A 27,266-nucleotide genomic window follows, 5' to 3' on the forward strand; every position below is an offset into this window, starting at 1 on the left:
TCATCAGGTATGGGTGGATGCTGTAACAATGATAATATGCATGTCTACCTACTACAGTGAATCAGATTAATACAAGAGGTCTTGTTTTATCTGTCTTTGACAGTTGCTACATGATAGAGGAGTGCTATAGTCTCTCATGTTAACTGAACTATAGCCTGAAACTCTGCTGGGAAGTTCTTCTGTGCTTGGTGTAAGTCTTTACAAGACTACTGTGATGGCAACAATTCTGAACTTAACTGTCTGTGCACTCACAGTGTACTGTTTCTTGCATTCCTGCTACTGGACGTCTTGCTTCATTAATGTTGTCTGCCAGTACGTGTAATAGTCTAGTGACAATCATTTTTTCATCTAATGTTAATTGTTTCTGACAAACTGCCAAACAGTTATTTGCTGTTGCTACCATATTACGTACACACTCTGCGAGTTCAACTGCTATCATCCATATTAATTTAGTATTGTTTAACATATTTTGCTCCAAATTCATGCATTGTGTGGTGTGCCACAGTGCTGCAGTATTAATACTTCCCACCATACCTTGCACATGACCTATCATCGCATTAAGTTCCAAATATCCTATTCATTTGCACAGGAAGGTTTTTGACAAGTTCCCTCCTGCCTTGATCCACACCTTTTCCCCTGAACTGTTGATAGTGGCACTACATCTGTTAACTGCAACACCTATCCTCCTAGCTTCTAATAAGACATTTCCCATTCTTGATATTCATCAACAGTTTCTTAGAAAAAGATTCCTTTCTATGCTTCTTCACATAACTCTTTGAATCTGTGTTGTAGTCTATGAATCTCTTTCCTAACTTTCCATACCTTGACATTTAGTTCCAGCATCCAGTAGTGATCTGTCAACAAGACACCTGGTTGCTTGTAAAACAAACTTCGGAGTTGAATAGTATAACAGTACAAAATGAAAAAAATACTACAATAAAGAAAGTACACAGCAACAAAACTTAATTATGAACTATAGGTTGCACAACCTCAGTGTGTATTGTGCCTTGTGCACAGCACAAGTGCTGGGTGGTGCGTTCTCTTAAACTTCCTTGGTTTTCTGCTTTGCTGTGGCACAGATACTGGAATTTGTGGTACGGAATTGACTGAACCATCAAACAGTTTTAATCTCCTGATATGTACAATGGAAGTTTCAGTTGGTAAATGGACCTTAACATTGACCAGCTAGGTCATAATTGATTTGATATGGACCATTATATTTCATCAGAAATATTTTGGTTTTCCTTTTCAGTGTGTAAAGACTGGTAACCAACACCCTTTGGCTGAGTCTTAAATGTATCAATTGACTCACATGTGGTACCATATGTTCTTGTCTTCCCAGGGCTTTTGTATTTGCTTGTCTGACCCTTTGCCAACTTCGCAGCCATTTTCACAAACTCTTTTGCTGACTCAATGGCAGACCCTAACTTAGGTTGCAACAAGTTGAGGGAGATGGCATTTTACTTCTGTAGACTACCTCATACAGTGAGAGACTAGAACTAGTAAACACCTTGGAGTTGTACATGCCAATCACAAATTGGAGATATGTGTCCTAGCCTGTATGTTGGCTGTTAACATAATAACTCATAATCTTTGAGACTGTTCTATGAATATTTTGTTTGCCTGTGGGAGGAAGTGATTTGTCTGTAACTTGTGAACATGAAGTACATGGGACAGGTGTTTCATTTGAACAGATACATTTATCAGTCAGTGAAGTTTCTGGTATGTCAAACTTAAGACTCCAGTTATTCGCTAATGCCAAAGCAACCACAGTGACCTGCTAGTCAGGAATTGTTCTCATAGATATAAACTGGAAAAATTAACAATTATCACCATTATACACTTATTACCAGTTGGAATTCTATTAAATGGATCCAAAATATCAAGCTCTATTATTTCAAAATGTTTTGATGCCACTGGCAACCTTCAAAGAGGACATTTTTTATGGCCAAGATCAGCCTCTTGAGTGCATGGTATACAGTTTCAAACTTATTGATGCACGTCACATTATCTCATCCACCACCAAAACTTTTTGGCACCTTTCTATCTGTCACTATTTGACTACCATGACCTGGCAACACATTGCCACATGCCTGTTGTTGTAGCACTGTGATCATGCAGCTCAAAGTCTGCATGTTTCTTCCCAGGTTTATGTACGACTTTGTAGTCACTTAAGTGTTCACCTTGTTAACCTGCTAGAGGGATCTTTCAAAAATAGCCATTTGAGTGAAGTGTGGTCTTTCACAACACTGAATTTCCACCAATACAGGTAACATCAAAAGTAAGTGGTCTCATAGATCACTTTCAACATTTCCTTCTCTGTGGTACAGTAATTGCGTTCTGCTTTGTTTAGCTGTCAAGATATGTACACTACCGAATGCTGTTCATCATCATCTGTGCCAAGTTTTCAATGAATTTTTGATAGCAGTGACAGAGGCCCAGAAAAGATTATAACTGTTTCAGTGCTTGATGGGTTAAAAATTCAGAAACTGTTAACAGGCAATGATCGGTCCATACACGCTGTTCACTAATGACATGACCCAAATACTTGACTTGAGTCTTTGCAAAATTACATTTTTCAATACTTAGCAACTTACTAAATACTTCCTCCAGCAGCTTAACATGTTCGTTCATATCGTCTGATAAACTACAAACTCACAGAGATTTGCCATGCATTTTTTAGGTTGTACACCACACAAAACGCTATTTAGCAATCTTTGGAGCAGCTGACACATTTTTAATCCAAAATGGCATCCTGGAATATTGAAAATAGCCCCCTGGGTACATAAAGGCTGTTTTATGTCTGTGCTCTGGCACTATTTCCGCCTGGTAGTAACTGCTCTATAAATCCATTCTGGAAAAGAATTTATTTGTATCTGTCTGCTAAGTTATCAAGTGTCTCCATCATGGGACAGGTAACAGTGGTGGTGCGAGGATTCAAGTACCTATACTTGCAACCACAACCATGGCCATGGATGCTCACCCCTCCGCCCCCCCCCCCCCCCCCCTTGCCGGCTCCAAGGACTAATCACTTAGTTCTATGACGACTTCTATCAGCTGTCAGTCAATGAACTCTTCAATTACTGGTTGCAACTGCTTTGTTATATAATATGGTTTCCTATAAACTGGAGCATTATTCCTTGTTGACATTCAGTGTTGGGTAATCGAGATCATGGGTAACAGACGTGTGCATTAAACAAATCCGTCTGATCACTGCCACACATATGACACACTTTATCTCATAATGCAGAATCATTGACGGTATACTTGTGACTGTCATCAGTGCATGACCTGTCTATATCCTCTCCATCCAGAATATCCAATGTGGTGATCATTAAGCCCTTCAGTAGACTTGCATCGTCCATACCAAAATTGCCTAGGCGGAACTGTACATTCACATTAGTTATGTGTGCTACACTTCTTCGTGCAGAACAGAGCATCATTTCCAAATGTTTACTATTTTCAAGTGCTCAACTACACCTTAACATTTCCTGTGGTAGGTCTGCACCAATAGAGACCCAAACTAATTTTGCTGTACTTGATGGAACATTATCATAGGAATACAATTTTAATGTTCATGTACACAGTACAGATGACCACACCTTCATGATTGGTAACCCTGTGACATGCAACATTGCCTCACATGAGCGGTATTACCCAGCAGAAAACATGTCCCTCCAAGCTGAACTGTATGCCACAAAAGATCGATTTAGCATGAAGTTTAGTAAGAAAATAGAGCCTGAGAACTGTAGAATACCCACCAACCTGTGGCAACACCTCCATGTGCTCAGAAAAAATCTTAGACCCAATGCTAAACTTGAGCAGTGTCATCCCCAGTGAACTTATTATCATCATTACTGACTCCACATAACCTGTAACACAGAGACCCTAGTCTCTTCCCACTCACAAAGCTAATATGACAACCAGTACATGTGCCCCTGTATCTACCAAATACCTATTTCCTTTTCTCCAACGAAACTTTACAGGCAGCATTCCATCTCTGCATCCACTCATGCAGTACTACACTTTATTGGGACAGTTTTCAGATGACTGACACATTCCTGTTTGCGTTTAATGAATGTTTTTGTTGATGCCGACTTACCGATTTATTATTCCTGCACTCCTGTGCTTTGTGAATGACTTATCCACAATTGTAGCATTCTGTCTGATGACAACATTGTTGGATATGGCCCTCATGCTCACATCTGTTATACTTTATTAATGAATCAAAAACTCAGCAGTCACCACACCCCCTAGTTGCTATATCTATCTCTTCCAGTTGTGTGGCAATCCTGACAGCTGCAGCCAAATGAGATGCATTCTCTATTCTAGCCCTGCATGTCATTTCTATGGGAATGCCACACAAAAATATTGCAAGAGCCCTTGTCCTTTACTGGATTCCTCATTGCGCATTAGCTTGTACATTTGAAGGTTGACTTTTTGGAGAAATATTGAATGGACTCATTAGGTTTCTGAGTCAATGTATTCAACTTCTCTTTGAAAAAGTGAGTACTGTTCTGCTTGTGATACTGCTGTTGTAACCTCTCAGAAAGTTGTTTGAAGTTTGCACATCCTGCAAGGTCATGAGGTAAACAACATATGCTTCAGCCTCTCCAGTCAACCACAACCCGATCATACGAAGGCAAATTCTGTTAGACCACCAGGTCAACTTGGCTGCAGTAGACACATCTGTGAGAAATGCACTTACATCCTCTGTTGACTTGCCAGAAAAAGGCAATATCAAATTTGCTACTGAAAATCGACAGAAAGAGAGGGTACATCTGGTATAAACTTAACTTCTCCAATATGTCTTAATATTTGTTGTTTCTCACACTACCTCTCTCTATCCTAATTCCCTTCTGTTCAAGTGCTGACGGTAACCTAAGAATCTGCCACATCATAGGGGCTAGAAGATCATCTGTACAAGTGGTGTTTCTACTGGCATCTTGCATACTCTTGTACTGTCCAGATAAAACAGAAATATACAAAACAAAAGGGGAGGATACCAGGTTCACTCTACAGACTACACAATATGCAGTGAGGTACCCTAGTTCTTATACCATATCATAGCCCACCTACACACACTACAATCTCATGCTGACTAACTTCAACATCGACAGGTGGAACATATGGCTGGCAGAGGCTACAGCAAAATGCACACCTGACAGCTGTTAACTATGACTCATGACAGTTACCTTTAAAAGCAGGTAAGTCCGGAGGTTCACACAGTTGTACAAGTGTTACCTTCACATTAAAATGAACATCCCTACAATCCACTGTGGCCAATGAAATGCACAATGAAACTGGCCAGTTACAGGGTACACAGATTGCTTCTCTCTCACTGCCCTGCATGGTACAAAACGTTGACTGCCAGATGAACACGAATGATGATTACCAGTTGTAGCAGTGTGATAAGAGGCTTACTTCTTCACCAGTTTCAGCCACTTCTGACACCAGTTGTAGTGGGTTGTAGAGGTGATGGAGTGGTTGTAAGGTCCACTTCTGAACACCAGTTGTAGCAGTCACCCCTTGCATCAGGATTTGTAATGCGCATGGAAGTAGAGCAGGTGAGGTGATGATGCTACTGGAGTAGGAAGCCAAGCTTGGAAGCTGGAGTGGATGGCTGTCATATGTCCTAAAGCATCAGTGAAACAGCAGTGCCTGGAATCTGATTTATTACTGGTGATTTTACAGTACAGATGGTCTTCTCCAGCACGGCCGTAGGTCTGCTGATTACACACTCAAGTGGTTAAGGAATACAGAGACAGCAACCTCGTTAGCTGTGCAGGCCAGGACACAACAGTGATGTCATGCAGGTGGCTGGGGCTGGAGTCTATAGGTGCAAGCCTGCAACAGCTCACTGGTAGCTAGTGTGGCCTACACGAGCACTATAGAAGAGGAACATGTGCAAGCGCCAACAGCATATTACGGATGGCAGGTGTCATGTAGGGGAAGCCCAAGAGTCAAATCAGCACCACAGTGTACATACATTAAGGCTGTACTACATACTATACTCGCGCTGATGTTTCTCACCCAAGGGATTGTAGATGATAGTTTACAGTCACTCAGTATGGTCCTTCACCAAGGAAAGGCCCACGCTCATCCACATCTTCTTCAATCACAGAGACAACCAAACAGTAATGGCAGCTTGCAGCAGTTAAGTCCCACTATAGTTGGCTGGCTGTGGCCTAGGAGGCAAAGTCTTCTCTCGGCACCAGGCAGCAAATTACAATTCGCCAGTCAAGTTATCTTGTAACTAGCGAGATTGTCATGCTGTCAGAATCAGAGATGCTAACAGGATGACCAGACATTGAGGCTGAGTCTTCAGAAATGGTAGCACAATGGTTATTTCAAAAGTCCTGCACATTTTGCATGTGTTACTATTGTGGTAGTGTGATCAAGTTGAAATTCATGTCAGTTGCGAGTGATACTTTAGGCTTGACAGTCATATATGTCTTTTCTGGTTTGCATGGCTGTGTTGTGGAGTAATACAGTTTTTAAATGGAAGCTAAAACTGAGTCAGGTTGGACTACACATAGTGATCAGTGCTCCTACACCAGAACTGAATCCCTATGAGTAAACAACCCAATGGAAATTTACAACACTTTGAGAGAAGTGTATCAGAATAGTATAGTGGATCATAGCACAGTATTATGGTGATCTGCTCATTTCCATGAAAGCTGGCTAAGGACTGCGGACAACATAGCAAGTGGAAGGCCATCAACTGCAACAGGCTACACTTCTCAGCTTCTTGTCAATGAGATTTTGAGAGAGGATTAATGAAAAACATCTGCAGAAACTGTATTTGAAGTCAGAATACCTGTCACTTCAGTTTACAGAATCATAAGTGAAAAATTATAGACGAGGAAATTTGCTGCCAGATGGATTCCTCATGACCTAGTGAAGAGCAGAAAGCAGATCACAAATGAATCACAGAAGAATTGCTTCAACATTATCAAACAGAGGAAGAACAGTTTCTGAAAAGGATTGTTGCACTTAAAAAGAGCTAGTTATGAGATTTTGAGCCGGAACTGGTCTCAGTTGTCACAATGGAAAAGTCCCAACTCTTCATGCCTGAAAAAATTCTGTCACCAACAATCAATTATTTTCACGTATGACATGAATGGGGTCATAGCAACAAAAGAGTGCCTCCTCAGTAGATGTCTGTAATAGGCGCAAACAACAAACTATTTCTGCAAAATGTTTTACAACCAAAAATTTGTCAAAGAGGGCTTGACATGCATGCAGCTGATGTCACTATTTTTTTGCTAATGCCCTGGTATGAGCCCATCAGATTTAGATTTCCCAAACTGAAGGAACAAATCTGTGGTAAACATTACCCACCTATCCCAGAGTGCATCTCTTTTAAAACTAGCCTTTTCAGATCACCATGCAGTACAGCTTAAATTGTAGCTCCATGAGGCCCCCACTGTCACCACAAAGCAGCAGTTTGTAACTAAAAGAGTAATGTATAATGACAACATAAACTGCATGCTAGCACATATAAAAATGGTTTGAAAATAATAGATTTTCATATGATACCTTTGCTGATGACTTCTATTACTGCTGTGATACCACATGCCCAGTTGTAATCACAAAAATGAAACAAACAAAAAAATAAACAAAAATATCTGGGTAACCCCCCATGAACCATGGACCTTGCCATTGGTGGGGAGGCTTGCGTGCCTCAGCGATTCAGATAGCCGTACCGTAGGTACAAACACAGCGGAGGGGTATCTGTTGAGAGGCCAGACAAACATGTGGTTCCTGAAGAGGGGCAGCAGCCTTTTCAGTAGTTGCAGGGGCAACAGTCTGGATGATTGACTGATCTGGCCTTGCAACATTAACCAAATCGGCCTTGCTGTGCTGGCACTGTGAACAGCTGAAAGCAAGGGGAAACTACGGCCGTAATTTTTCCCGAGGGCATGCAGCTTTACTGTATGATTAAATGATGATTGCGTTCTCTTGGGTAAAATATTCCGGAGGTAAAATAGTCCCCCATTCGGATCTCCGGGCGGGGACTACTCAAGAGGATGTCGTTATCAGGAGAAAGAAAGCTGGCGTTCTACAGACCGGAGCGTGGAATGTCAGATCTCTTAATTGGGCAGGTAGGTTAGAAAATTTAAAAAGGGAAATTGATAGGTTAAAGTTAGACATAGTGGGAATTAGTGAAGTTCAGTGGCAGGAGGAACAAGACTTCTGGTCAGGTGACTACAGGGTTTTAAACACAAAATCAAATAGGGGTAACGCAGGAGTAGATTTAATAATGAATAGGAAAATAGGAATGCGGGTAAGCTACTACAAACATCATAGTGAACGCATTATTGTGGCCAAGATAGATATGAAGCCCACACCTACTACAGTACTACAAGTTTATATGCCAACTAGCTCTGCAGATGATGAAGAAATTGAAGCAATGTATGATGAAATAAAAGAAATTATTCAGATAGTGAAGGGAGATGAAAATTTAATAGTCATGGGTGACTGGAATTCAAGTGTAGGAAAAGGGAGAGAAGGAAACATAGTAGGTGGATATGGATTGGGGCTAAGAAATTTAAGAGGAAGCCGCCTGGTAGAATTCTGCACAGAGCATAACTTAATCATAGCTAACACTTGGTTTAAGAATGATGAAAGAAGGTTGTATACATGGAAGAACCCTGGAGATACTAAAAGGTATCAGATAGATTATATAATGGTAAGACAGAGATTTAGGAACCAGATTTTAAATTGTAAGACATTTCCAGGGGCTGATGTAGACTCTGACCACAATCTATTGGTTATGACCTGTAGATTAAAACTGAAGAAACTGCAAAAAGGTGGAAATTTAAGGAAATGGGACCTGGATAAACTGACTAAACCAGAGGTTGTACAGTGTTTCAGGGAGAGCATAAGGGAACAATTGACAGGAATGGGGGAAAGAAATACAGTAGAAGAAGAATGGGTAGCTTTGAGGGATAAAGTAGTGAAGGCAGCAGAGGAACAAGTAGGTAAAAAGACGAGGGCTAGTAGAAATCCTTGGGTTACAGAAGGAATACTGAATTTAATTGATGAAAGGAGAAAATATAAAAATGCAGTAAATGTAGCAGGTAAAAAGGAATACAAACGTCTCAAAAATGAGAGCGACAGGAAATGCAAAATAGCTAAGCAGGGATGGCTAGAGGACAAATGTAAAGATGTAGAGGCTTATCTCACAAGGGGTAAGATAGATACTGCCTACAGGAAAATTAGAGAGACCTTTGGAGAAAATAGAACGACTTGTATGAACATCAAGAGCTCAGATGGAAACCCAGTTCTAAGCAAAGAAGGGAAAGCAGAAAGGTGGAAGGAGTATATAGAGGGTCTATGCAAGGGCGATGTACTTGAGGACAATATTATGGTAATGGAAGAGGATGTATATGAAGATGAAATGGGAGATATGATACTGCGTGAAGAATTTGACAGAGCACTGAAAGACCTGAGACGAAACAAGGCCCCCGGTGTAGACAGCATTCCATTAGAACTACTGACGGCCTTGGGAGAGCCAGTCCTGCCAAAACACTACCATCTGGTGAGCAAGATGTATGAAACAGGCGAAATACCCTCAGACTTCAAGAAGAATATAATAATTCCAATCCCAAGGAAAGCAGGTGTTGACAGATGTGAAAATTACCGAACCATCGGTTTAACAAGCCACAGCTGCAAAATACTAACATGAATTCTTTACAGACGAATGGAAAAACTAGTAGAAGCTGACCTCGGGGAAGATCAGTTTGGATTCCATAGAAACACTGGAACACGTGAGGCAATACTGACCTTATGCCTTATCTTAGAAGAAAGATTAAGGAAAGGCGAACCTACGTTTCTAGCATTTGTAGACTTAGAGAAAGCTTTTGACAATGTTGACTGGAATACTCTCTTTCAAATTCTAAAGGTGGCACGGGTAAAATACAGGGAGCGAAAGGCTATTTACAATTTGTACAGAAACCAGGTGGCAGTTATAAGAGTCAAGGGGCATGAAAGGGAGGCAGTGGTTGGGAAGGGAGTGAGACAGGGTTGTAGCCTATCCCCAATGTTATTCAATCTGTATATTGAGCAAGCAGTAAAGGAAACAAAACATAATTTCGGAGTAGGTATTAAAGTCCATGGAGAAGAAATAAAAACTTTGAGGTTCGCCGATGACATTGTAATTCTGTTGGAGACAGCAAAGGACTTGGAAGAGCAGTTGAATGGAATGGACAGTGTCTTGAAAGGAGGATATAAGGTGAACATCAACAAAAGCAAAACGAGGATAATGGAATGTAGTCTAATTAAGTCGGGTGATGCTGAGGGTATTAGTATAGGAAATTAGACACTTAAAGTAGTAAAGGAGTTTTGTTATTTGGGGAGCAAAATAACTGATGATGGTCGAAGTAGAAAGGATATAAAATGTAGACTGGCAATGGCAAGGAAAGCGTTTCTGAAGAAGAGAAATTTGTTAACATCAAATACAGATTTAAGTGTCAGGAAGCCGTTTCTGAAAGTATTTGTATGGAGTGTAGCCATGTATGGAAGTGAAACATGGACGATAAATAGTTTGGACAAAAAGAGAATAGAAGCTTTTGAAATGTGGTGCTACAGAAGACTGCTGAAGATTAGTTGGGTAGATCACATAACTAATGAGGAAGTATTGAATAGGATTGGGGAGAAGAGAAGTTTGTGGCACAACTTGACCAGAAGAAGGGATCGGTTGGTAGGACATGTTCTGAGGCATCAAGGCATCACCAATTTAGCATTGGAGGGCAACATGGAGGGTAAAAATCGTAGAGGGAGACCAAGAGATGAATACACTAAGCAGATTCAGAAGGATGTAGGTTGCAGTAGGTACTGTGAGATGAAGAAGCTTGCACAGGATAGAGTAGCATGGAGAGCTGCATCAAACCAGTCTCAGGACTGAAGACCACAACAACAATAACAACATCTGGATAAATAGTAATGTCACTGAAGCTAGGAAAAAATTAAAACTACTCCACAGTACAATGCTGAATAATAGAGAGATTCCTGAGCTAAAGGAAGCCTTTAAAATATATCAAGCACACTATAAGGACTTACTCACATAGACCAGGAGCAACTATGTTGCAAATAAGTTTCAAAACTCACACAACATAACTACTGGCACCTGGGCAGTCATAAACAGTTTTAGAACCTGCAATGACAAATCCGGTATGGACTTTACTATTAACCACAATGGCATGCTCATAAAAGACCAACTGGAAATTGTAAATATTTTAATGAATATTTTTCTTCCATAGGGGAAGCCATAAATGACAAACATAAAAACATGCACTACAGTTTTAAAGGTAATACATGTGACCATAGTGTTTATCTAGCCCCCAAAAACTGTGCAGAAATAATGAACATCATTAGCTCTCTAAAACCCGCTAATTCAGCTGGGCATGATGTCTGAAATATTAATATTTTAAAAGCCTGTAGCCAAAATGTTGCTGTACCTCTGTCTGTAGCAGTCAACTATATAATAGAATCAGGCACCTTTCCAGACAAGCTGAAAATAGCACAGGTAACACCCATTTTTTTTTTTTAAAAAAAAAGGTGACAACAACAAAATAGAAAACTACAGACCAGTCTCAATTCTTCCTGTCTTTTCCAAAATAGTTGAGAAAGTTATATACAACAGGATTATAAACTTTCTTAACAAACACAAGCTGATGTTTGAAAATCAAAATGGATTCCTAAAAGGTTAATCAACTAGCACTGCAGCTGCTCATCTAATTGAAGAAGTGTTAGGGGGTATCGAAAGCAAGGAACATGTGGCAGGTGTATATCTAGATCTGGTAAAAGCCTTTGATTGTGTGAATGTTGACATTCTATTAGATAAGGTATGGAACATGGGCATTAGAGGTGCTGCTTATGACCTAATAAAATGTTATATGAGCAATAGAAAACAGTTTGTTCAGCTTAAAACAGAAAGTGGTGGCTACAAATCAGAGATCACTTGCATAAAATATGGCTTGCTCCAGGGCTTGGTGTTGGACCCCCTCCTGTTCTTAATCTATGTAAATGATATTAAATACTGTACTATAAATTCCAAAATTGTTCTGTATGCCAATGACATGTCCACTGTGTGTAAAAAGGAATCATGTAATGAACTACATGCTGAGTGTAATAATGTGACAAAAAAATTGTTCAGTTTTGTAATGAAAGCCACTTAAATGTAAGCACCAGTAAAACATGTTTGATGGAGTTTAACAAAAGTAGTTTGAATAATGAAATTAAATTATACATTGGCGACAAATTGGTAAAGAAAGAGTCTAGTGTAAAATTCCTTGGCGTAACAATCCAGAGCAACCTGAAATGTGACACACATATTGACTCCCTAGCAACTAAGTTGTCAAAAAATATATTTGCAATCAGAACTATTAGCAAGTTCTGTAAAGACACTATAGTCCTGAAGACTGCATACTATGCTCTTTTCTCCTCTCACTTGCACTAGAGTATTGAAATTTTGGGGGCAACAACCAAAGCTAATCTAGATAAGCTACTCATTCTTCAAACAAGGGGCGTGAGAATAATCTGTGGAGCAAAATATAGGGAATCTTGTCGCAACTTGTTTCCAAAAACAGGGGTGTTAACTGTTATAAACACATACATTCTAAAAGCCACATTGCTTGTGAAAAGACTGCACCCAAACACTTATTCAGATTTCCACCAATACAATGCTAGAAATAAAGCAAGATTTTACATTGGCAGCCACAGAACAGCACTTTACAAAAAGGGGCCTCAGTACACAGGTATAAAATTAGCTAATGCACTGCCTAGTGCAGTCATGGCTCTTCCTACAATTAAACTGAAACATTAGCTTAAGAAATTTTTAGTAAAACACCCTTTCTACACATAATAAGAGTACCATACTTACATGAAGAAGAACAAATTCTTTGTGAAATTATGTGAATAGAAATCAGTAAATATCTTATTGTAATTTTGTTGTAAATTAATGACATATTCAGAAGAAAGTGTCTTGTGTATTGTACAAATAACTTTAATCATTACTGTTTCTTTGTACATGTGCAGTGTACCATTCGATGTTGAATAAAGCTATTATTATTATTATTATTATTATTATTATTAATCAGACAGCTCAACAATGAAGGTCCCCTATCTGGAATACAGAAGTTGCCAAAATGCTGGGAATCTGTCATAAGCAAGAATGGACATTATGTTAAAGGCCTGTAAAGGTATCTTATAAAATGAAATTATTTTCTTCAGTTCTATCTTACAGTGTGCAGAACTTTTAAAATGACCCTCATATTTAAGCTAGACATAATGTCATCATGACTGGTGATGGTGTCATTTGCCCTCATTATCCAGATGTGTCAGCAGACTCGTCCCTGTCATGGTATCTCAATTACCATCTGTTCCTCTTGCCTTCACACAGGGCTAGGATGTCATGGAGTGGCTAAACTCAGAGGTTATATTGTTATGGCTCCTCAGTGCAAGGCTCACAGAATGACACGTTAAGTGCCATCACCCTGCACCATTTGTGTTTCTCGATTACAGCTCGGCTTGATTTGGTAGCTCATTAAGAGTGACACCTCGTCTTCTGCAACATTGCACTTTTTGTGTGACACAGATACCAGCTGTGACACAAGGTATGAGCCAGATCTGATTCTCTACCATCTGCACCAAGTAATAACTTCAAAAATTTATATACACTCATGGGAAATGAACCTGCTATGCAACAGTCCTTTGAAGAAAAGAGAAGTAACAGTATCAGTATGAAGAGCTGAAATGGCAAGCCAGTAATTTATTTATTTAATCATATGGCTAGGGCCTCCGTCAGCCAGATCGTTCACCGGGTGCTGGTCTTTCAATTTGACCCCACTTCGGCGACCTGCAGTCGATGAGGATGAAAGGATGATGATGAGGACAGCACATCACCCAGTCCGTGGGTGGAGAAAATTCCCCAACCCAGCCAGGAATCGAACCTGGACCCAGAGGATTGACAATCTGTCATGCTGACCATTCAGCTACTGGGGGCAAGCCAGTATTAAACACAGAAGAGAAGGCTAAAGGGTGGAATCAACATATAGAGAGTCCAGATGAGTGGAATAAACTTAGAAAAATATAAAATGAAACGAGGAAGTATGTAACGATGAGATGAGAGGCACAATACTGTGGGAAGAGTCTGACAGAGCACTGAAAGACTTAAGCTGAAACACGGCCCCAAAAGTGGACAACATTCCCTTGGAATTATTAAGAATCTTAGGAGAACCAACAGTGACAACATTTTCCATGTGATGTACAAGGTAAATGAAACATGCAAAATACATTCAGATTGCAGGAGAAATGTAATAATTATGGCACCAAAGAAGGCTAGTGCAGACAGGAGTGAATACTGCTAAACCATCAGTTACAGCCAGGGTTGCAAAATACTGACATAAATAATTTACAGACAAATGGAAAAACTGAAAGAAGCTAACTTTGCAGAAGATCAATTTGGTTTCCAGAGAAATGTAGGAAAATGCAAGGCAATATTGATCTGACTTATCCTAGAAGACAGGCTGGAGAAAGACAAACCTACATTTATAGCATTTGCAGATTTAGAGAAAGCTATTGACAATGTGGACTGGACCACACTCTCAAAAATTTTGAAGGTAGTAGGGGCAAAATAAAGGGACCAAACATTTATTTACAATTTTTACAAGAACCACACCGTAATTATAAGAGGCAAAGGACATGAAGGGAAGTCATAGTTGAGAACGTAGTGAGACAGCATATCCAATGTTAATCAAATTGTATGTTGAGCAATAAACCAAAGAGAAATTTGGGAAGGGAATTAAAGTTTAGGGACAAATAAAACTATGCAGTTTGCTCAAGATATTGTACTTCTGTTGGAGAAGGCTAAGGATATGGGAGAGAGATGGAACTGAATGGATAGTGCCTTAAAAGGAGATTATAAAAAAAAAAAAAACACCAAATAAAGTAAAACAGGGGTAATCAAATGAAGACAAATTAAATAAAGCAGTGTTGAGGTTAATTTGATTGCTAATCCAGTGTGCTAACTACTGCCGCATCATTAAACATGCTACTGTAGAAGAATGCTGAATATAACATGGGTGCCGGCCGGAGTGGCCGTGCGGTTCTAGGCTGCAGTCTGGAACTGACCGCCCGCTACGGTCACAGGTTTGAATCCTGCCTCAAGCATGGATGTGTGTGATGTCTTTAGGTTAATTAGGTTTAATTAGTTCTAAGTTCTAGGCAACTGATGACTCAGAAGTTAAGTCGCATAGTGCTCAGAGCCATTTATAACATGGGTAGATAGAATAGGAAATGAGGAGGTACTGAATAGCCTTGGAGGAAAAAGCAATTAATGGCACAACCAGAGTAAGGGAAGGAATCAGCTGATGGGCCACGTACCAAGGCACCCAGTAATTATCAGTGCACTAATGATAAGAAGTGTAGGGGGAGACAAAGGCCTGAATACAGCAAGCAGGTTCAAATGGATGTACATTGTAACTGTTATGCAGAGATGAAGAGGCTTGATGGGATAGAAGAGCATGAACAGCTGCATCAAACCAGTCTTTGACTGAACCTCACAATAATATCAAACTTCGTATCAGATTAAAACTGTGTGCCAGACTGAGACTCAAACTCAGGACCTTTGCCTGGCAAGTCCTGAGTTTGAGTCTCGGTCCAGCACACAGTTTTAGTCTGCCAGGTAGTTTCATATCAGTGTACGCTCTGCTGCAGAGTGAAAATCTCATTCTGATCACAACAATGTGTTTGATGAAAATTTGGTGGCAATACTGCTGACAGTTTTAACATGACACATTTTTAAGGATGTTGAATACGCAAATATGGTCAGACTGATAACTGTGTTTAATGTATTCTAAATAAAGTGACAGCATGAAATAAACTCACAGTTTTCCTTAGACCATATATATAGATTAGTTAGTGTTAACATATGTTTAATTAAGAAAGACATGTTGATAAACGGATAACATTAAAAATTAAGCATAATTCCAAATGGGTGTGCCTGATGTAAATGCTGAAGACAACATTATGAACAGTAACTAGTTATGTATGCTATTTATATTGATATGCACATTTTGCAAACGTTTTCTTTGTGTAAAATATCTCATCTGTGATGGCAAATTGCAAATTTTCTTTCTTTTGTTGTTGTTGTTAATAAGTGCTACAAGAGGAGCACACGTGTAATTGAGGTTTTGGAATGAAGGTATTTGAATGTGCATCTTTTTGCATGTGTAATTTGTATCAATTACATCCTAAGTTCAAAAGATGCAACCTTTTTATAATGTTACTAAGGTGACTGGATTAGATCAGAGTTGGGGGAACTATTCAGTTACTTAGGGAATCACTAAAAAGCATTAGGTGTCTTACTGATCTGACAGTCTTACTTTTTGTTCATCACAGTGCATGGACATATGTATGTATAGCAGTAGTAGCAGCAATAGTAGTAGGGGTAGCAGCTTATTTGTTGAACAAAAATATAAGTCACATGAACTTCACCAGTAAATACATACCTGATATATACTACTCTACACAATATAACATTCAAAACTGCATAAACAAAACATATGAATTGCAGAAAATTATAAGAAAGATATTTTATATAGAATATATATAGTTAACAGTGAAGGAAAAGATAGATTGCTACTTAACAAAAGAAGACATGTTAAGTTGCAGACAGGCACAATTAAAAGACACTTATATAAAGCTTTCAGTCACAGCCTTCATCAGTAAAGGAGAGACACACATCATTCATACACACAAGCAAACACACTTCACACACACTTGACCGCCAACTCCAGCATCTTGGGCCGGAATACAACTATCATGTGGAATTTAAGCAGCAATCGGAGGGGGAGTGGGGGAAGGGGAAGGGATAGTAGTGTGCAGGTGGGGAGAGAGACAAAATCTGTCTGGTGGAGTGTGCAGGGACTAGAACAGGCTGTTCCAACCGAGCTCCAGGGAGCTGGAGCACTCCGGAGCGCTCACTGCAGCAGCCCGTGTGGAGGGGGAAAGCGATCTCACTGGCCCCTGGCCGCATGCAGCCACAACTGACGCAATAATCCGTGTTCAATGACAGCTATGACTAGCCCTGTACGTCTATTGGAGGATACCTTTCTATTCATTGAGAGGGATAGTCGTCCGCAGTGTCTTGTATGTCATAATGTATTTAATTCTGTGAAGAGGTACAATATACAACGACATTACACACATCTTCAACGCAGTGTACTACAATCAGGTAGGTGTTGCACGCAGAGAACTCGTAGCCAGGCTTAAGAACGACATACCAGGTGAATTAAGTTTAAAAATGGTTTCGTAATAAGGATGGTATCAAAACATGCAACATAGTTCGTTTTCTGTAATGTGTTTATAATTTTCAGGTGAATGAGAGCAGAGAAAACACTACTGAATCTGCAATTTGAGTGATCTACAGGGTCGCTCACATCATTGCGACGAGTGGCAAGCCATTTTTGGTGGGACCACTTGTAGAATCGTGCATGGTAGCAGTTGCAGAATGTTCGTTTCTAAGGGAGGTGCAAGCAATTGAAGGGGTTTGCCTGGCGAAGCAAACAATGTCTCGTTGAATGCTGGACATGGCAGCGGATATAGAGACACAGCTCAGGAAAAGGGCAGAGAGCTTTGTTGCATTTTTTCTAGCGTTTGACGAAAGCACTGACATATCGGACTGTACTCAGCTTGCAGTCTGCGTGCGCGGTGTTGACATGGAGCTGCAAGTAACTGAAGAACTCTTGGGTATGGCACCACTCGATTACACCCCACTAGGACATGATATTTTTGATGATGTTTGTGAATCAGTGGACAATATGAATTTGCTGTGGGATAAGCTCTGTTCTGTAGTGGCAGACGGTGCACCACAAATGATCGGGCATCACCAAGGTTTTACTTCACGTTTGAGAAATAAACTCAGGGATAAATTCGGGAAAGACATTTCAACTATTCATTGTTTTATTCACCAAGAGTCACTGTGTGCTGAAACAGTAGAGCTAGGTGGCGTAATGAAAGATGTTGTGAAGTGTGTGAATTTTCTGTGGCGTCACGGTATGAATCATCGCCAATTCAAAGGATTCCTGAAAGATATGGAAGCGGAGTAAGGGGATATACCTTATCACAGTACAGTTCATTGGCTGAGTCGGGCAAAAGTTCTTGATGTCTTCTTTGCCATTCGGGACAAAGTATCCCTTTTTCTCGAAATAAAAGGGGAAGAAATGCGTTGTCTGAAAGATATAAAATGAATGTCAGACCTGGCATTCCTAGCTTACATAACTATGCATCTGAATAATTTAAATCTGTCATTGCAGGGCAAAGGGCAGCTAATCATTGACATGCACGACCAGATCAAAGCGTTCACGGAAAAGTTATGTTTATTTGAGAGGCAGATGAGTAATGGACATTTAACGTTCTTCAATCGTCTTGCTTCTTTAAAACTACCTGAAGGTACTACTTTTGGCAATTACCAAGCAAAGTTAAAGCAGCTCATCACGTCATTTGAAACATGATTCTGAGACCTCACTAGTTTGGAAATGGAACTTAAGGTGTTCAGCACTCCTTTTGTCAGTTTCCCCCGATTACTTGTCATCGTCACTTCAATTAGAGATTATTGATTTCAAAATTCAACTTTTTGGAAAGAGAGGTACTACAACATGTTGGATTTGTCACTATGGTATCATTCATTACAGCAAAAAACATTTTTAAGCTTCACAACAATGCCACTCAGATCATGTGCATGTTTGGATCTACGTATTGTTGTGAGCAGCTTTTCTCAGCAATGAAGAGTAAAAAAAGGAACAATCGTTTCTTCAGGATGCAACAATGAAGGCCATCCTCCGCATTAATGCTGCGAACACTTTGATGCCTGTTATTTCCGATCTTGTAATGAAAAGAAAATGTCAAGCTACAGAGGCCCAATAAATTTAGTAAGCAGTTTCTTGTAAAACAGTTGTTTCTTATTTATTTCCTGAACATCGTATTTCCTTGTGTAGCAGGTCATGATGTCTTAGCAGCTAAGAGTATGAGGTTGTTGATCTTGTAAGACGCAGCTGGCACATCAAAACGCTTGCCTTGCCGCCTGCCTCAGTCAGCTGTGCCACGTGCCGGCGTGCCAGCCCACCTGAAAGGTCAGTCACAGCAAGTGATATGGCTCCCTGGAGCAGGGAGCGCTCCACAGCTCACAACGGAGCCCACGAGCTGGAACAGCCTGGACTAGAATATCAACAGGCGCTGTGTCAGGAGGTTGTCGGGCAGGGAGTTAGGGGAAAAAAGAAGCGAAAAAGAAGAGTGGTGAAAGATGGGAGGATGCATTGACAGAGGGCAGTAAATAAACAGTGTGGGAGATGAGAATGGAGAGGAATGATAGGACAGAGGGGGTGGAAACTGTTGGATGGAGGGAATTCGGACAGTACGTTACTATGGCGTCGATAGTTCGTATCGACCATGAAACTTAATATCTGTGAACTCTAAGTGCTCTGTCGAGCCTCCATCTTAACGTTACTTTAGTCTGTTCTTTGTTATACTTCATTCTGTACGAACACAGTGTCAAGTGTAAATATATATGAGCTACAAGATATATGGGAATTAAGTTTTCTATGTCCTGATTACCGATCCCGTTCCCGTAGTGGTGACCCCGCAGTTCGTTCGTGTTTCATGTCTTCCACGCCGGATACATCAGGTTATGTGCACTACGTAATGACTACGCCAAACAATGCCTTGTTTGAAGATGTGAAGGCATAACTCTGCTCACCGAGTTTTGTCATTTCTTCGCCAACAGCGTATTCATCATTTACGCACAGTGATTCGTGTTCTCAACCATCGCTGTGTGCTAACTCATTAGTTTTCAACAGTCAATGACTATGCCGTTCAAGCAAACAACAGACTCAGGAAACTTCCTGGCAGATTAAAACTGTGTGCCCGACCGAGACTCGAACTCGGGACCTTTGCCTTTTGCGGGCAAGTGCTCTACCAACTGAGCTACCGAAGCACGACTCACGTCCGGTACTCACAGCTTTACTTCTGCCAGTATCTGTCTCCTACCTTCCAAACTTTACAGAAGCTCTTCTGCGAACCTTGCAGAACTAGCACCCCTGAAAGAATGGATACTGTGGAGATATGGCTTAGCCACAGCCTGGGGGATATTTCCAGAATGAGATTTTCACTCTGCAGCGGAGTGTGCGCTGATATGAAACTTCCTGGCAGATTAAAACTGTGTGCCCGACCGAGACTCGAACTCGGGACCTTTGCCTGTGAGTACCGGACGTGAGTCGTGCTTCGGTAGCTCAGTTGGTAGAACACTTGCCCGCAAAAGGCAAAGGTCCCGAGTTCGAGTCTCGGTCGGGCACACAGTTTTAATCTGCCAGGAAATTTCATATCAGCGCACACTCCGCTGCAGAGTGAAAATCTCATTCTGGAAACATCCCCCAGGCTGTGGCTAAGCCATATCTCCGCAGTATCCTTTCTTTCAGGAGTGCTAGTTCTGCAAGGTTCGCAGAAGTGCTTCTGTAAAGTTTGGAAGGTAGGAGACGGATACTGGCAGAAGTAAAGCTGTGAGTACCGGACGTGAGTCGTGCTTCGGTAGCTCAGTTGGTAGAGCACTTGCCCGCGAAAGGAAAAGGTCCCGAGTTCGAGTCTCGGTCGGGCACACAGTTTTAATCTGCCAGGAAGTTTCATATCAGCGCACACTCCGCTTCAGAGTGAAAATCTCATTCTGGAAACAGACTCAGGCTTCACGTCACCAGATAACGCCCATCCGACAGTGAAATGTGAACTGAAAAATATTTCAAATTGTGTCTCTTAAAATCGAGTGTTTCAAGAACAAAGTGATCTCCATTCGAACACTTGTTTAGCCACCCACCGGCATGCTACATCAGTTACTGTTGGGCCGTGTGCAATGCTGCCATTACTACAAACCATGTCAGATCCATTCTGTGCACATGGAGTTCCAGTTGTGTGCAATTTACATACACAATTCAGTGTTTAACATAACATTGACCCCTTACCTCGCTTCAGTGTCCCACCACATGTGCTACAGGCATGTTATGCATCAGATAGTTTCCACGTGGGTGGCGTTCTCAACCCCCTGCGGATCCCCCCCCCTCCCCCCCCTCCCACTTGAGGGGGTCCCTGTTTTTGGTCGCTCAACTGCCTGCCGCTCCCACAGCACCGCCTGCGTCTGCCGCACCGGTCTCTCAGCCTGTTCCAGAAGCAAGTCGTTTCCATCCAGCACTCATCACTCACGGTCCAGTTTCTGGGCCCCCCTCGTGTGCTGTCTATCCGCCCATTTCCACAATACTGTCCATGCCTGTTGCGCCGTGTTTTTGTGACACACAGTGAACTATGTCAGCTGCCACTACTACGGTTTCAATCGCCTGGTTTAAATCCGGGCCTACTGCACCGGCCTCTGACTTAACCTCAGTTCAGCCGCTACCCCAGGAGACATCGAAGCCGCCATCATTACCTCCTCCTGGCCGCCTGCAGAAGCTACCACCCTTATACGAAGACAACCCGGCATCTTGGTCGTGCTTATCGAGCATCTGATTGAGTTACATCAAGTGTCTGATGATAACTCGAAGTTTCTCTGCCTCCACGACCACTCGGATTTCATTTGTGACCTGCTCCTTTCACCGCCACCTGTACTAAAATATGAGTTTGCAAAGAAGACTATTATGGAACGACTTGCCTGCTAGCCACAACAGTTAATAATCAAGATTCTCTATGAAGAGCACCTGGAGGACGCACCCCACACAGCTCTGGTGCCGCCTTTGATTGCTCGTGAACGAGCATACCATGCCTGACACCACGCTATGGGCTGTGTGGTCTTCCTAACTACCTACCAATCTACAGATCCATCTGTTACCACACTTGTTTGAGTCCATCGGCTCCCACCTATGCATCGCTGACCAGTTGTATTCGCTGCTGCGGCAACATCAGCCAGTTCATTCCACACTGTTCGTCAGCACAGCCAACCGCGCGTACCGACCTTCGGCCGGCAGAGGCAGGGCTCACTCTGCCGTCACCGCGTCTACTTCTCCTGGCAGCATCGGCTCACTCTCTCCGCTGTCCAAGCACTCCAGGATCGCCTACGTACCTTACGTACCAGTCTATTTACTGTAACAAATCAATGAGGACAAGCTGCCCCCGCTGTTGCAGTTTCCACCTCCTCACTCTGCTCACCCTTTCTGCTGGTACCACAAAGTGTTTGGCGACGGCAGCAAGAAGTGCAGGTTGCCATGCCAACACCGAAATGCCGACTGCAGGAACTGAGAGCCACGGAGTCCTGCAGGGAATCTACCAGGCATCCTCTTTCGTTACACTCCGTTCACTCATCCACCCGGCCGAGTGGGCATCTCTATGTGACTGACATTGCGTCAGGTCTAGTTTTCTGGTTGACACTGGTGCTGACATGTTGTTCATACCTACTTCGATGGCTTCACCCACTTCTTCACATACGAAGTGACTTCTACGAGCTGTCAACGTGTCGGCATTACCTACCTCAGGCTCAGTAAAGGTTACTGTGACCCCATCTCCTTCCTACGTTTTCCTTGGACATTCTACATTGCCGACATTGATGAACCGATCCTCAGTATGAATGTTTGTCTCATTATGAGCTATCTCCAAATGTCATACAGGGTTCAGTGCTCCACCATCCTACAAACACAAACATACCGCGCACCCCGCACCTATGTCCAACGCTCTGTTTCCACCGCAACATACGATACCATATGCGAGTGCTCTGCCCTCGTGGGCAACATTGTGACCTGAATTACTGACCTACTGTCAGAATACAACTCGGTGACACAACACCACCAGGACAACGAGAAGCTGAAAGAATGCATCACATCCACTTACAGCAAGCTCATTGTGGCTTGTACCTTGCTTCTGCTGCTTTGCCGAGCCCAGCTCGAACTCTCACCAGGTTAGTCCACAAACTTGCATGAGATGTATCAACCCCCCCCCCCCCCCCCCCCCCATCGCACTCTCATCATCCAGTGCCATGTGTTTCAAAAAGTGCTGCTAATGGCAGTTGTGCATGTATTGTGACCATGCCCATATCTCGGACAGTCGGACAGCTACCGCGTGTGTTGGTAAACATTCCCCCTCACTTATATTCTGGCCACATGACCAAGCGGCCCTCGTGGCCCCACGTGCGACGCCAACGCTGCTCTTGCCCGTGCCGGTTGTCCAGTGCAGTGTTAACAGCGGACAGTCGCTGTCTGTTCCCCTTCACTCGACACTGCGTGCGCACCCACCCCATCCATACAAGCACACGCCGCACTCCCGTAAGAGATATGTGACTTTTGTGCTACCTTTCCCAACTCAAGCTAACATGTTATGCCTCACTGTGCCTTACTCGTCTAAAGACTCAGCGCCAGGACATTAACCAATCTCATGTGCAGTTCTCAGTTTCTTCTGTGACTGATGGAATGACACACAAGATAGTTACCACTGCCGGCCCTCCTATTGGGCATAAGGTCTAACGCCTCAACCCTATCAAGTTGTGCACGGCCTGGCAACAGATTAATGAACTTTTGGCAGCAGGTGTTCTGCAACATTCAGACAGCAACTGGTCTTCACCAATCCACCTCGTCCCCAAACACAACAGATCTTTTCGATTGTGCGATGATTACATATGCTTAAATGCTCGTACCATCATGGACAATTACCTGGTGCCGAATAGCAATGACTTCACTCATATGTTATCGGGCGCCAGAATTTTCAGTGTTATTGACTGTTAACCGGCCCACCATCAGAATCCCATGGCACTGGAAGACATTCCGAAGATGGATATTGTCATGCCGCTCGGTTTATTCCAATGCCACTTCATGCCATTCGGCCTACAGGACACTGCTTTTATTTATTGTTCTTCTGGTTTTCTGCTTAGTTTAATTGAGATCTGCTCCCTCTTCCATTTATCATCATGGGAAACAAAATCAACGTACCTTTATGTTTTCAGCCCAGAATTCTGGTTCTTGTGTGATTTGTAGATCTTCAAACGGAGTGCGGTACTGAGTCAAACACTCTTCAGAAATCAAGAAGTCTTGTGGAATACAGAGGGGATAAAAAGTGCTCTTAACCTAACCACAACAGACATTCTGCAAAACTCGGATTTGCAATTCTAACAGAAACCTTCCTGATAGACAACTGGCAACATAAATATTTCTACAGTTTTCACCTAATGGCAAAGAAGGGAGAAAGGGGACGACCCATGGGAGGAATATCTATCCTATTGAAACCCTGGATAACCCCCACCAAAAAATCACAAAACAAGATAATAGTATGCTACTAGAAGCATCAAACATAAATATAAATGCAGCCTATTTCCAAGTGCACACAAATGCTGTAGAAATAATTGACAAAATAGTCACACTCATCAAACAATGCGACAGCAAACTCACTATTATTGCAGGTGATATCAACTGCAGAATAGACATGGAGAACTATGAAACAAGACTAGGCATTGAAACCCTAGAAGAAGATGGTTTCACCCTACTGAACAATACATATATATGCCACAATGGGAAAAGCACTATTGATATCACATTAACAAGAGGAGAAATAAAAGGACATGTATGGCATAACTCTGTCACTCCTATACGAAAGCACATTCCAATGAAGATAAAAATAAATAATGTCACATCACCACCATCAAGAAAGACCCACTGAATCACACAAAGAAAAACAGATAAAGAAATATTAACAAACCAGCAAGAACAAATAACACAAATAGAAACTTTAATAGAGAAAGGAGACCATGAAAAAGCAACAGACAAAATAGAAGATCTCCTAAAAGATTCAGTGATACAAACAAACCCAAAAACAAGGACAACAAAAAGATGCTTCGATGCTGAACGCTACAGTAAAAAAAAAACACTGTTCTAAGAACGCTCCACAGATTAAAAAACCAGCATGATGAGAAAACATGCAAATTATACGCAGAAGAGAGGAAAATAAAAAAAAAACTAATAGAAGAGAAGAAAAAAGAATACATAGAAGGAGAGGCAAAAAAAAGAAGCAGATGAAGCAGAGAAAGACCCATACATAGCAGCAAGACCAAGAAGACTGGCTCATACACCAAGTACAGACAAGAAGGAATGCGAAGACCTCGTCAGTAATATACTGAACAAATGAGGAATCAAAACACCCCCAAAGAAAGAGAAACAACATCAAACAAAGGGAAAAGACAATGTATGGGAATCTCTAAATGAAGAAGATGTAAAAGAAGTAATAAAAACACTGAAGAACAAGAAAGCAGCTACAAAAGAAACAAATGTTCTACACAGTGTGCATAAATTTACTGAAGCCTTCAACCTACTGGAGAGAGATCTCATAGTCTGAAAACTGGAAAACACAATGGGAGAAGATAGCGTATGGGCAAGAATAATCAAGTCAATCCTTGGATACAACTTAATCACAATGTCAGGCAACCTCTCTTTTTCGACCCTCATTCTGCAACCGAACGGAGTCTTACTGGGTGACCCAATGATCCCTTTTCTCCACATTCTTGCCACTGATGAAGTATTGTGAATTGGAGAAAATGAAGAAGATGTACACATATATGCATTCTCTGACAACATAGCTGTAGGATCAACAGTTATACAGAAGCTGCAGAAAATCATTGAGAAAATAGATAAATTGTGCAGTGAACAAAAACTACACATAAACACAACAAAGACCGAAATGGTGATTTTCAGAATAGGAGTCAAAACACCCAAAAATGCGGAAATCAACATCAGGGGACAAAAAAATAAAAAAATCTCATCAGACTTTAAATACCTAGGGGTGACATTGCAACCAACACCCAAATGCTTCACAAAGCACAGACAGAACGAGGAGCCCAAGAAATAACAGCAATACAGGACATCAAAAACATCCGCCTACTCAGTCTAAAAATGACCATGAAATTATTCAACCCAAAAATCTTCCCAATACTGGCCTATGGGATGGAGCTGTATTGGACCACCTCACAGAAAAAAATCTAGAAACACTAGATAAGGTAAAACTGACTTATCTAAAAAGAGCACTAAGTCTCTCAAAGACAACAAGATCTAGACTAGTGTACCTGCTAGCGAGAGAGACATTCCTAATTGAAGACATCAAACTTTGATATATGATGCCACACACCAGGGCTTCCAGAACTATAAACAAATAAAATGTGGTATACCCCAAGGATTTGTATTGGGACCCCTTCTGTTTCTTCTGTACATAAATGAGCTAAGCTTAAATATTGATGCACACAAAACAATCATATTTGCAGATGACACCACGATTCTACTAAAAGGAGACGACGATGAACAGTTACAGAAGACAGTAAACATCGTCACGAAACAGCTTAGCAGCTGGGCACAGAGTAATCAGCTTGTAATAAACAGTAAGAAAACCGTTGCTCTAAAATTCCACAATGTTTCTAACAAGGACATGTTTATCCCATCAGTGTCTATCAATGACGAACCAGTTGGTAACAGTACTGAAACCAAATTCTTAGGACTTTGGCTACAGAGTAACATCAGATGGAATAAGCATATTGAATATCTCAATGCAGAACTGAGCAAAACATGTTATCTTCTTTGTTCATTAAAATCATGCTGTAGTGGGAAAACAGTATTGAATGCATATCATGCATACTTTCATTCTTGTCTTAGATATGGGATCACCTTCTGGGGAAACTCTAAAACAGCTAATAGCACTTTTAAACTACAAAAAAGGGCCATTAGAATCTTGTTTGGGTGCAAGCCTAGAGACTCTTGTAAACCCCTGTTTAAGAAATCTGGTATTCCCCCATTACCATGTGTATACATTATGGAAACCCTTTTGTTCTTTAAATTAAATGTAATAGGCAAGGGCCGGAGACTACAAAAAAACTGTGATATACATGAGCACTTTACCAGACAAAACAGAAACTTACATATGACTCAAGTCAGTACAGTATTGCCAAAAAGGTACTTTTCACTTTGGAGTTAAGCTTTATAACAAACTTCCTGAAAACATAAAAGCTATCACTGAGGTTAATACATTTGGAAAATCTCTAAAGTCATATTTACAGCATCACTGCTTTTACTCCATTGAAGAATATTTAAATTTATGAAATGTGTTATATAAATACTTACGTGTAAAGTGTATTATTGTAAGCTTAAATATGTATGCCTTGAAATTATCTTCAGCCTGTATATTTATAACTTGACTTGTCCAATGTCTTATGCACACGCTGCTATGTAGACAACAGGACCAATAAAATACAATCTACAATCAACTGA

The 27,266-nt window shown here is 41.3% G+C and overlaps 1 non-coding gene across 1 annotated transcript; it reads right to left on the minus strand.

Annotated features, from left to right (window-relative positions):
- Nucleotides 1-19,925: 19,925 nt before the first annotated feature.
- Trnal-caa (transfer RNA leucine (anticodon CAA)) lies at nt 19,926-20,000 on the minus strand. Its single transcript has one exon. It is a non-coding gene; the product is annotated as a tRNA-Leu (tRNA).
- Nucleotides 20,001-27,266: the final 7,266 nt, after the last annotated feature.

This window comes from Schistocerca gregaria, chromosome 7 (genome assembly GCF_023897955.1).
Source record: "Schistocerca gregaria isolate iqSchGreg1 chromosome 7, iqSchGreg1.2, whole genome shotgun sequence".
Lineage (NCBI taxonomy): Eukaryota > Metazoa > Arthropoda > Insecta > Orthoptera > Acrididae > Schistocerca > Schistocerca gregaria.